We start from the raw sequence: 12,662 nt of genomic DNA, 5'->3' as shown, positions 1-12,662 counted from the left end.
TTGTTGCAGCTTTGAATGACAGATGAATCTGAGTTTGCGGGATGGTTGGAAAGGATTCATTTGTCATTCTAAAAACTGGTTGAGTTGAATGTGTCTGTGAGGATTCCAATGTGGAATGGACCAATTGAGTTAGAGGATTGAGTTTATCTTCCTAAGATTATAGAGTAATATCTTGGCGTGTCACTTGAAAACTTAGCCAAATTTGACTTAAATAGAGTTTATTTGAAATTTAATAACTATATTTGATAGTGAAAGGAGTCCTCACCCTATATGCATCACCAAGTTGCCAATATTTCACCTTTGATAAACTCATATAAACTTTCTCTAAACATTTTAAACAAGACCAGAAATATAATGCGTTTATCAATCCTTCATTTGTTTGAGGATAGAGTTAAATAACTCAAGTAGTCTAGTTTTGTGAATAACTCAATTTCTTTCACCTTTTTTTTTAATTTCCTAATGGGTTCAGAGGTCCCAAGTTTTCATAAACTTCTAATTACACTTTTAGCTATGGACGATCAATTAAGTCTTGAAATTCAAATTTCGACATCTAATATACTTGTAATTACACTTTTAGCTATGGACGATCAATTAAGTCTTGAAATTCAAATTTCGACATCTAAAACCTATGTGGAGCATCCACGATGGGGCGCCCTATAGCATGCCCTATAGGGCACCCTATCCTCTACCACATCAACATTTTATCCTCCTGCCTATCCACCTACAGTGAGACGTCCTATAGCCTGCCATATACTCCGCCCTATAACATTTTATTTATCTTTTGTATTTATTTTATTTTTTATTAGTACTTGAATATATAATAAAATTTTAACACAACAAATTTTTTAAAAAACTTCATTTTATTGAGAGTTGAAAGAGCACAATACAAAATACTTAAAAAAACTACAATTTCAGCAGCGGTTACGTGCCTAAATTTCTTCAACCATGTCGGACATGAGCCGACCATGGTCTTGTTGGTTGCGCATTGAGGCCTGTGCCGCTAGAACATCATTGTAGCCCATCGGTAATCCTCGAACGTGGGGCGGGGTTACCGTGCTAGAGCTAGATCCAGCTTCATCATCTCCCCAATCGGTGAATCTACCACCTTCGTGTTCGACTATTATGTTATGCAAGATGACACACTCATACATGACATCGGAGATGACTTCCTTGTATCAGAAAAGCGCCGGGCCTTTCACTATTGCCCACTGCGCTTGAAGCACACCAAATGCCCGCTCCACATCCTTCTGTGCAGCCTCCTGCCGTTGCGCAAATAAAGCTCTCTTCTGATCCACCAGGGAGCTGATCGTCTTCAAAAAAACAGGCCACCACGGGTATATGCCATTGGCGAAGTAGTACCTCATATGATGCTGGCGTCCGTTTGCAGTGAACTGGATAGCCGGGCCATTGCCATTGCATTGCTCGGTGAAGAGATACGATGTGTTCGGGACGTTGATGTCGTTGTTCGAACCTGTCACACCGAAGTAAGCATGCCAGATCCAGAGCCGATGGTCAGCGATGGCATCGAGGATCATCGTCGGGTGGCTGCCCTCGTAACCACTAGTAAATTGGCCTCTACACGCTGTCGGACAATTCTTTCACTCCAGTGCATACAATCTATGCTCCCTAGCATTCCAGGAAAGTCGTGCACTGTCTCATGCATGTTCATCAGGGCCTGGCAGTCTTCAGTAGTCGGCTTTTGCAAATATGTGTTGCTGAAAGCCTCCAACTCCCCTACAAAATTTCTTCAGGCACTCGCGGCCAGTTGTCCCTTCGACGTGAAGGTACTCGTCGAACATGTCCGCCGTGGTACCGTAGGCCAACTGTTGGATCGCAACCGTGCACTTCTGCAATGGCGTAAGTCGGGGTCTGCCGACCCCATCTTCCCGATACTGGAAGTATTGATCACGTGCCTCCAATGTGTGGACAAGGCAGGAAAAGATCCCGCCTCATTCTAAACCGGCGGTGATAAACCGTCGAGCCCCACCGTGGTTTCTCGGCAAAATAGTCTGCAAACAGACGTTGGTGAGCTAAGTCGTGCTCGCAGTGGACAAAGGTCCGACGTCGAATCGGTCTTTGGATCCGCTCCGCTTGAACCTGTTCCGCTGCTTCACGCTCGCGCTCCATTTTAGCCAAGCACTCTGCCGCAACCTCATGAACACAATCGAATAAGGCCCGAGTCAAGGCCCGAGTAATGTTCTCCGAGGTACTCCAGTCATCGCCGAGTCTCAATTTTTTAGTGAGAAAGATTAGTGTGTGGGGAAAGAGAATTGAGAGATGGGAGAGAAAAATTAGTGTGAAAATTGAATGAGAAATGAGGTATCTATAGATAAGAAATTATATAAAAAAAGGAAAACGCGTTGCATCGTCCGCGTGACCCGCAATGGGGCGGACGATATCGCAGACGATGCGTGTTCTGAGGCATATCGTCCGCGGACGATGGACGATGCATCGGGCATTGTCCGCCTTGCTACAGTGGCGGATGATAGCATGCCCGATGCATCGGACGGACGCTTATAGAGAAAATAAGTGCATCGGGTGAACTATCGTCCGCCCCAATGCTCTTATAGAGAAAATGAGTAAGTATATTATTAGAATGAATGAATGATATACTATTGTTATTACCGAAACAAGATAATAATTGCACCCAACATCTACATATTCGTCTCTATACAATTTCTTTGAATGAATCCATTGAATGAATCTTCATCATTAATGACATAAATTTTGGTTAAAAATTGAATGCGAAATTATTAGGTATTATTCTATCAATATGAAACATGGCACAGTTCTTTAAAAAAATTGGATGTTGAAAATTATACTTTCTGCTTCCTATAATAAGATTCATATTTCATTTTTATCATAAATGATAAGTAGATCTCACATTCCACCAATTTATTTCACTCACATTTTATTATAACACTAATATATATAAGTGAGACTCACATTTTATTATAACACTAATATATATAAGTGAGACTCACATTTCATTAACTTATTCAACCCACATTTCTTTACCTTTCTTTAAATCCGTGCACAATCCATATAAGACTCCTATTGTGAGACGGAGGGAATATACTAGTAATTCAAAAAGAAACCATTTTTTAATCTTAAAAAATACTCTATTTTGTCTTATAAAAATAGAAATTTTTGGGACGTCATAAATTGTGTATATAATTAAGGAGAGATTTCGAAAACATGGATTAAATCCGCTGATATTTTGCAATTTGAGATTAAATTCTTTGACCTTCCAGAATATGGGATCGAGACGTGCGAATTTTTTAATAAGAAATTTCTGATTTTTTATGCTTTTTTCTCTTATTATTTCTCTCCCACCATTTATCAGGTGACTAAAGTACCCCTTAATATTTTTCCTAAATTCTAAGAAATCAGTCAACCATTTCTGCAAGGACTCCCAAACTACCTGCCTCTAAATTCCAAACCTCCCTCCACTCTTCACCACCTTCGTGCCTCTTTTCCTTACTCCAGACCCGCCTCCACGACGCCTCCACTGTTCGCCCCTTCCGCTTCCGCCTCCACCTCCACCTTCACCTTCACCTTCACCTTCCTCTTGTTAGAAAAGGAAAGATTGACTGTGTGATTAGAATTAAATTTATTTCATACCTTATAGCAATTCATACCATGTATACGGAAGGGAAGAAACTCTATTTAAGAGAGTAATATCAATGAACATAACACAGTTTTCCTACAATCAATCTTCTCTATATTCTTTTTCCTATCGATGGCCGATACCCAATTCAAGATGGCATTAGAGCGGGGGTGAGACTTAGAGTAGTCTAATCACTGTCACGGACAAATCTCAAACCCTAAAAGCCAAAAATATGGCAGACCCTATGTCACGACCGCCCTTTAGGGTTAATAAATGCGGGCGATCGTGATTAAAGAACTTAAATGCAATCAAATAAAATGGCTAGGGTTTTATAAAAAAAGGGGGGTTGACCAAGGGAATAAATGAACAATAAATCAAGAGAAAAGGGTCAGGGTGCCGCTTTGACAGATGGACCAAAGGAGAAAACAATTATAATAATTGGTATTCAAAATAACAAGGGTTCAACGTACTCACTAACAATATCATGTCTTTAGACTATAAACGGAAATCAAAATAGTTTCAAGATCAACCAAAAATAAGTAAAACAGGTTTCAGTATCAACCCAAAGATAAGAGTAATCATGTTTTAGCGGAAGCATCCAAGAGTAGAGTGAAGTCATGTGTGAAGACACGACGACACTCGGAGTTTCAAGACAGTCACATCAATTAATTAATTTGCTCAACACCGCCAACCGCTCGTCGCCGCTCAACCTGCACATAGGGAAAACACATGCAGAGCTGAGTACTATAAAAATACTCAGTGGGCTCATGCCGAAAACATTTTTCATAAAAATTATTATTTATCATGCCATACATAAGTAACCATCGGGGTTTAGCTTTAGAAAGGCCCGAGGCACTCAAAATCATTTCCCATTGTAAAAGTCGACTGATCAGTCAATTTCCCATAGACGTTAGCCATATCTGCTCATACATGACAAGGAATGCGGCCGCAAACCAGGTCACTAGACCGGCCAGCCCGTACGCTAGCACACAGTCTACCATAGGTGTACACTAATCCAAGTAAGGTTTGCGGCCCTACGAGGACCCGAATTCGATTTAAATAATAGTGGCAGAAGCCACATCAGATAGGCACGTTAAAACCAAACAAGGCATGATTAACACAGTTTCATATCCCATCGATAAAACATTTAGGGCATCGTCCTTATTTAAAAGAAAGCCCACCTCGACTGCTTAGATTTCAAGTATTTCCTTTCCCTTGCTGTCACGCTGAGAGCGCGAGTTATCACCTTTACATTATGTGTATCACAATCAGTCTCAAATACCGACTTAAAATCATGCATGTCCCCAACGTTCCCCCTTTTTTTCCCATCAATTCGTTTTATCAACATGTGAAAACATCATATCATACATCATCGAATAACACATCACTTCATCATAGCGTGGGTTCTTTAACACATATATAAATCATGTATATCATTTCACACAACAACATAGTTGTTTTTGTAAAGATAGAAATCTGGCAGCATTGCGCAATCATTTTGTAAAAATCATTAGAAATTCACCCGACTTCCGTTAGGACTAAAATTTTACCACAATGCAGTAGACTCATAAATTGTTTCCCAGTTAAGATTTCATACCAAAATAACCTTTTTAGTTCGGTCAAATCGAAAACGTAACCTACTGGTTGAGAAAAACATTTTCTGGCAGAACTGCGCAGTCAATTTCAAATATTCACCAAAAAATCATCTTTTGTCCAAAAGGGTTGAAATTCACACAAGACATAGAAGACACCGTGAAGTTTACTCAGAAAAAAGAATCGAACAAAAATGAGTTCATTTGGTCGGTAATATACGCGTCGGAACTTACTGTCCGAACACTACACATTTCATGCTTCAAAATTCGAACTAGGGTTTTATCCCCATTCATCCAAACACAAACTTTTTATGCTTCTAACACACAAACATGCTTAAAAGAGTTCTCACACTCATGTTTTTATAATCACACATCATTCACCAAAGATTCATTTAGACTTCACACAATTTCATTCAAAATCGCCTATTCACAAATGTTCTCATACAAACACAAATTCCCACCGATTAAATTCCTAGATTGGAAATCCCTACACTCACTTTATGCATGAGGGAGTCAAAACCATGTTTGAATGGAGAGGATGAAGAAAAGAAGTTCGATTGTACCTTTCTTGATTGAAACAATCGGTAGAACAAATAGAAATCTTGATTATTCAACCAACCCTTGGCAAGGATGAAAAGATCTTGAGTAGAGTAGAAGAACAAGTGACAGAGGAGTGGAGAGAAGATGAGGCGTGTGATTAGTGGGGGCTAGGGTTAGGGATTGTTTTATCCCTATTTATAGAGTTTGAAATAAATCCTTCAATTAATTGCATGAAGATTTGGAGGGGATTTGGTGGGGGAGGGATTAACGTGATTCTTGGGAGGAATAATGGGGAAATTTTCGAAAATCATAGGCTATTTAATTAGCCTATGATTTAATTTTGTATTTCACGGAGTAGAATCAAATAATACGGAGAAGAAAAATAATAATAAGCCTCCCAAAAATATAGGAAATAGGCGTGTATTATTCCCCCCTCAACAAGGAATAAATTTCAAATCTTTAATTTGAAAAAGATAAGGCAAGATTTGCTAGGATATTTGAATTTATTAATGGGAGGAAATAAACAGGGGATCAAATAATATAATAAACAATTTCCTCTTTCCATAATTAGGAAATTTCGAAATCTCCATGGTATAAGGCATAGGTGTCGATTTTTCTCATGAAGAAATAAAGTAATTGGGCTTTGGATTTAATTTGGATAATTATCCCAAACAAATAATTAAATCCAAGAAAAATAGAATTCCTCTCCAATAATTAATAGTGGTCGAAAATTCTAAATAAAATGGGCAAGATAATTATTTATGATCCTATTAAATCTCACTCACCCTTAGGAAAAATAATTCACCGCAATATATTTCATCCCACATCAATTATTTAAAAGCCACGTCATAAAATCAAAGAATTTGACTTGGTCAAATCAAAATTAGGTCACCAAGGAAACCACATAACAATTCGCCATTTAATTCGCGACATTAAAAGAAATTAAAGCAATTGTCTTAGGGTTCGAAAATTAGGGTTCGAAAAGTGGGGCGTTACATACTACCACTCTTAAAAGAAATTTCGTCCCGAAATTTGGTATCCTCAAGGAAAGAGTTCAGGGTACATCTCTATCATTCTTTCCTCATTCTCCCACGTGGCTTCTTCGTGCCCATGATTTCTCCAAAGTACTTTCACACAAGCAGCCGGTTTATTCCTCACATTATGGATCTTTCGGTTCAAAATCATTTGGGGTCTCTCTTCGTAGCTCAAGTTTGGGTTCAAAACGACTTCTTTGTAGTGGATCACGTGCTTTGGGTCAAACACGTATTTTCGCAATTGCGACACATGAAAGACGTTGTGCACGTTTCAAAGGCTTGGGGGTAGCGCCAAACGGTATGCAATAGGACCCACTCCTTCAAGGATTTCATAAGGCCCAATAAATCGCGGTTTCAATTTTCCTTGACACCAAAGCGCGTTATCCCTTTCGACGGGGATACTTTGAGAAAGACCCTGTCGCCCGCTTGATATTGTAAGTCGGTTCGTCGTGCATCCGCGTATGACTTCTGTCTGTCTTGAGCTTCTTTTATCCTCGCACGAATTTGTCGAACAAATTTTAATCATTTCTTTAACTGCATCAGGTCCAAGTACTCTTCGTTCACCAACTTCGTCCCAATAGAGCGGCGACCTACACTTTCTTCCATACAAGGCTTCGTACGGCGCCATGTTTATCGTTGCTTGGAGACTGTTGTTGTAAGCGAATTCGATCAACGGTAGCACTGATTCCCAACTTCCTCCGCGGTCGAGCACCATGATTCTTAACATGTCCTCGAGAGTTTGGATATCCCTCCCGGATTGTCCATCGGTCTACGGGTGAAGCGGCGTGCTAAAATTCAATCGAGTTCCAAGCTCGCGTTGCAGACTCATCCAAAATCTTGAAGTGAATTTCAGGTCACGGTCGGACGTTATTGTCACTGGGACTCCATGCAGTCGCACTATTTCCTTTATGTAGATTTGAGCTAGCTTGCTTGATCCATGCGTTACGGGAATCGGTATGAAATGCGCACACTTGATGAGTCGGTCTATAATTACACATATGACAGTATTCCCTTTTTGCGTCTTTGGCAATGCCGTCACAAAGTCCATGGCGATGTGCTCCCATTTCCACTCGGGAATTTCTAGTGGTTGTAACTTTCCGTACGGTCATTGATGTAGAGCCTTCACTTGCTGGAAGGCTAAGTAGCGCTCCACAAATGTCGCTATGTCTCTCTTCATGCCATTCCACCAAAAGGACTTTTCAAGTCTTGATACATCTTCGTGCTTCCCGGGTGAGCGGTGTATGGAGTCTCATGAGCTTCACTCATGATCTCGTTCTTGAGTTCCTTGACGTTTGGTACGCACAGTCTCCCTTCAAAAGTGAGGGCGTTGTCGGACTCCTCACTAAAACTTCCAGATTTGCCAGTTCTAACTTCAATTCGAATTTCTTCAAGTTTCGTATCCGTCCGTTGTGCTAGAACGATTCTCGTTCTTAGATTAGGTTCAATCACTAAGGTGGCAATTCGGCCTTCCACTGTTTCAGGTGCCCTTAATACTTCCAATTGCATTGTACTAAACTCTCGTATTAGACTTTCCTCTTCCGTCAGAAAAATAGCTAGTTGCGAATGGTTCCTTCGGCTCAAAGCATCTGTCACTACATTTGTTTTGCCGGAGTGGTAGTTGATGCCACAATCGTAGTCCTTTACTAATTCGAGCCATCTTCGTTGTCGCATGTTCAAATCTTTCTGCTCGAAGAAATATTTCAGGCTCTTGTGGTCCGTAAAGATTCACATCGAACTCCGTAGAGATGGTCCCTCCAAATCTTTAGGGCATGCACTACTGCTGCTAGCTCCAAGTCGTGGGTTGGGTTGTTCAACTCGTGCGATCTGAATTGTCGTGACGCTTAGGCGATCATTTTGTTGTTCTGCATCGACACGCATCCTGGTCCCACCTTCGAATCGTCGGTGCAGACTACGTAGTTCACTCCAGGCTCCGATACAACTAACACTGGCGCGGTGGTCAATTTCTCCTTCAAGAGTTGAAAACTTGCCTCACACTCCGGGGTCCAATTGACTTTGACTCCTTTCTTAAGTTGTTGGGTCATTGGTCTCGCTATCTTGGAGAACTCTTCTATGAACCTTCGGTAGTATCCTGCCAGTCCCAGGAAACTCCGAATCTCGTTCGGTGTCGACGGTGACTTCCATTGTTGTACAACCTCAACCTTGGCGGGATCCACTTGGATTCCTTCTGCCGATACAATGTGTTCAAGAAAGTTTACTTCTTTCAGCCAATATTCACATTTGCTAAATTTGGCGTATAGCTTCTCGGTCCTCAACGTCCCCAAAGCGATTCGTAGATGCTCCTCGTGCTCCTTTCCGTTCCTCGACTAGACCAGGACGTCATCTATGAAGACCAAAATGAATTTATCCAAGTACGGATGAAACACTCGATTCATCAAATCCATGAATACCGCAGGTGCATTCCTAGAATCATCCCACTTCCTTTTCTCCTGGGAGTGGTGTGATGACGAGGTAGTGATTTCCTTAGCTCTCTCCTAAAGCATCGCTGTCTCAATATCCAGTGCTAGAGCTAGTGCTTTAGCGTAGGGAAGTCTCCCACGACTCGCCAATGACATCTTTATCTCGTGCCTTAGTCCCTCACGGAACTTATCAGACAGCTTCTCGTCAGTATCGACTTGATCAGGTGCATATCGTGTCATGCTGTTGAGTGCACGGTCATACGTCCTTGGGTCAGATTGTAGAATTCAGACGCCTTCACCTTCCGGTAGCTCTTCGGCACGTACTTGCTATACACTTCCGCCTTGAAGCCTTCCCAAGTCATTCCTTCTGCTTGGTCTCGGGGCATTTTCTTCATCCTGGTGTCCCACCAGAAGTTGGCAGCGTCGGTCAGTTGGTAGTTTACACAACTTAACCGTTCTCGATCATTGCATCTTAGGATTGCGAAAATTCGCTCCAGTGCGTGTATCCATGATTCGGCCTTGGCCGGTTCTCTCATGAAAATTTCTATTAACTCTCCTTGTTTTGTCTTCCAACTCCCACACAATTTTCTAATATTCATGGTATTATCACACATTTCTTTTCTCGATCATCTCATCGTCCCGTGGCTCTTTCTCGTCACCTTTCATATGTTCTCTCTTGTTGACGATATTTATTTTGTGCAATAAACTCTATGAAGGGGCTTGTACTTCCTATATAATTTCCTCGCGCGATGGTGACCGTAAATACATCTTCTCATATTCATTATTCGCTTATCGTTCGATCGATTGTTCACTCATATATGTATCTCGTCGGTTATGTCGACGCTTCTGGTTGGTGTGTCATTTTTGAGCATGTCTGACTATAGAAACTTATTCCTTGTGTATATCCGAGTCGACTACTGCATTTCCCTACCGTCTAGTAACAAGGCTTCGAAATTTGACCCAACAGTCTTACTTGGATATGAACAGATTTCAAATTGTTGCAACATTGCTAAGGATGTCTTTAGTCGGGAAGGCTCCAAAATTAATGTAACACCCGTACCTTAAGTTTGAAATTTATTTTATGTAACGGAATAATTGATAAAATTATTTCGAAATGCTATGCTTCTCGATAAGTGTGATAAGGGAAAAATTATGGTTTGTGTGTGTGATGGGAAAAGGAATGTTTTGATGTTCTTATTTGTGAACGATGGGAGACACGTTTAAGGTCTCGTTGAAAGATCGATGATGAAATTGCTATTCATTAGCAAGACGAATGAATTAAATGGAAAGGAAAATATATGTTTTATGGTTAACGACGCGCGTAATTTGAGGAACGGTTGAATGAATATTATATTTGGAACAACACCAAATATAATTTGTGTACGATTTCTAGTGCTTTAATTTTTGGTTATGAAGAACGAGATAACAAAATCTAATAAAGGCCCGTAATTTTTAATTAATGAAGGAAAATACGAAAAATATATAATGTATGAATTTATTTTGGACTCTCCCAAAATAAATTTGAAGTCCAATTAAATCTAATCACTCTTTAAATCCATCAAGTGATAGTTTTAACTTGGGCTTGTAATTAATTGTTGATTCCTTTCTAGACCAATTGGAATTAAATCATTGAAGCCCAAGTGTGGATTTAGTTTAGCTAAGCCCAAATTCTTTTCCTTTTCTCTTCTTTCTTCCCCGCCCCGTCGACGGATCCTTCCCCCATGATGACCGAACGGTTTCTTCCCACCTCTCCACTCCCCTCATCAATACCTACACCCTCCCCAAACCCCTCTAACCCACTCACCACTTTCACTTAGCAAAAAAAAAAAAAAAGAGAGAGAAGAGAGTAGGAGAAGCGGCGAGAGAGAGAGTGCCGAGAGGGAAGGAGGAAGCTTGAGCCACCACCTTGTGTTTTCTTCTACCATTTTCAACCATCGTAGAGGTATAATTCTTTTCTATCTCAAAGCATGTGTTGTAGTAGCTTTGCATACATATTATACCTTCTTGTTCCATAGATTTCTTCCATAACCAAACCATGTAACAAACCGTAAGTTTCGACCAAACGATCGCCGCGCGTAACCGAAACTAAGAAAGAACATAACTTTATAAACATAACGGGTGTTGCGGGACGTTTCGGAGCGGTTTCGGAAGAGGAGAGGCCGCCGCCGGCGACGGGCAGCGGCGGACAGCCGCTCGACGTCTCCCCGACGGCAGGCATCTCCATTTGCAACGGTAGACAACGGCAGCAGTGGCGCGACGGCGAGACAGCAGCTCTCGGCGTGGCGTGGCAGCGGCTCCAGCCGCACGGCAGCAGCGCCGTGCACCCTCCTCCGCGGCAGCAGCTTCCCGACGGCTTCAGCGGGCGGCGACAGGGCGACTCCAGCGGTGGCGACGGGGCGACTCCAGCGGCGACGGCGTCGAGCCGGAGGGAGGGCGACGGCGGCTTGCTGTTCGTCGGCAGAGAGAGAGCGACGCAGAGAGAGAAAGAGGGAAGAGAGAGAGAGTGGGTTGGAGAAGAAGATAAAAGATTGGGCCATGCATTGGGGCCTCTCTTGTTTTTGGTTTTGGATCTTAATAACTTTGAAGTCTAATTAATTTGTGGGCTTTCTTTTAATTGATGGGCTCCCTAATTAATTCTTAGAGGAATAAAGTGGCTAAGAAATTTAATTCCGGGCTGGTAATTGAGAGTTTAATCGGGGGAAAATATTTAATTAAATTCCGTAAGTTCTTTTTGGCGAGTGAATAATTTACCTAGGTATGAGATAATACTTTTTCAACGGTAAATAATTACGGAAATTAAAGTATGCGCGTAAATAATTTTTTTTTTAGAAATTATTTTCGACGTTATGGAAGATACGAGGAGCCAACGGAGGAAAGAACGAGCGTAAGCGGCCGACCGGTGTCGCACGCGACGCCTTGGGCGGCCGCCGAGTAACCGAAAATGTGCGAAAATCGAGAAAGAGAATTAAAAGATTTTAATTAGAGTGCATGCATTCTAATTATCGTCGTTACAGAGGTTTGATATGAATTTTATGTGTTTTTCGAAAAGGTAGTTCGCACGCACGCTAAAAGTCGAAACGAGGAATTTTACAGAAATCATAAGCTTTTGAGGTGGGCTTTATTCTTTAACGTTTACTTTGAATCAATATGCTTACGATGTTATAAGGATGTTTCTATAAGTATGTCATGCCGTGTTTATGTTTTGAAACTGCCTATCTGATTGTCTACTAGAATGAAACTCTACTAGACTTTGATGGTTAACGAATTCGGGTCTAACTAGGGTCTACGCCCTACTTAGACTAGTGCACTGATGGGGATCGTGAGCCGTCCCCTAGGTCGGCCGGTCCAGTGATCGAGATTGTGGCCACAGTCTCGTTTCACATGATGGTTCAGATATGGTATATGATGGAGGATGATGTTAGTCCGCGCGGACACTGTTTTATGGAAATGAACTTTAGTGTCTCTCGGC

Source organism: Salvia splendens, chromosome 5 (genome assembly GCF_004379255.2).
Source record: "Salvia splendens isolate huo1 chromosome 5, SspV2, whole genome shotgun sequence".
NCBI classification, from domain to species: domain Eukaryota; kingdom Viridiplantae; phylum Streptophyta; class Magnoliopsida; order Lamiales; family Lamiaceae; genus Salvia; species Salvia splendens.
This window is presented reverse-complemented; position numbering follows the sequence as displayed.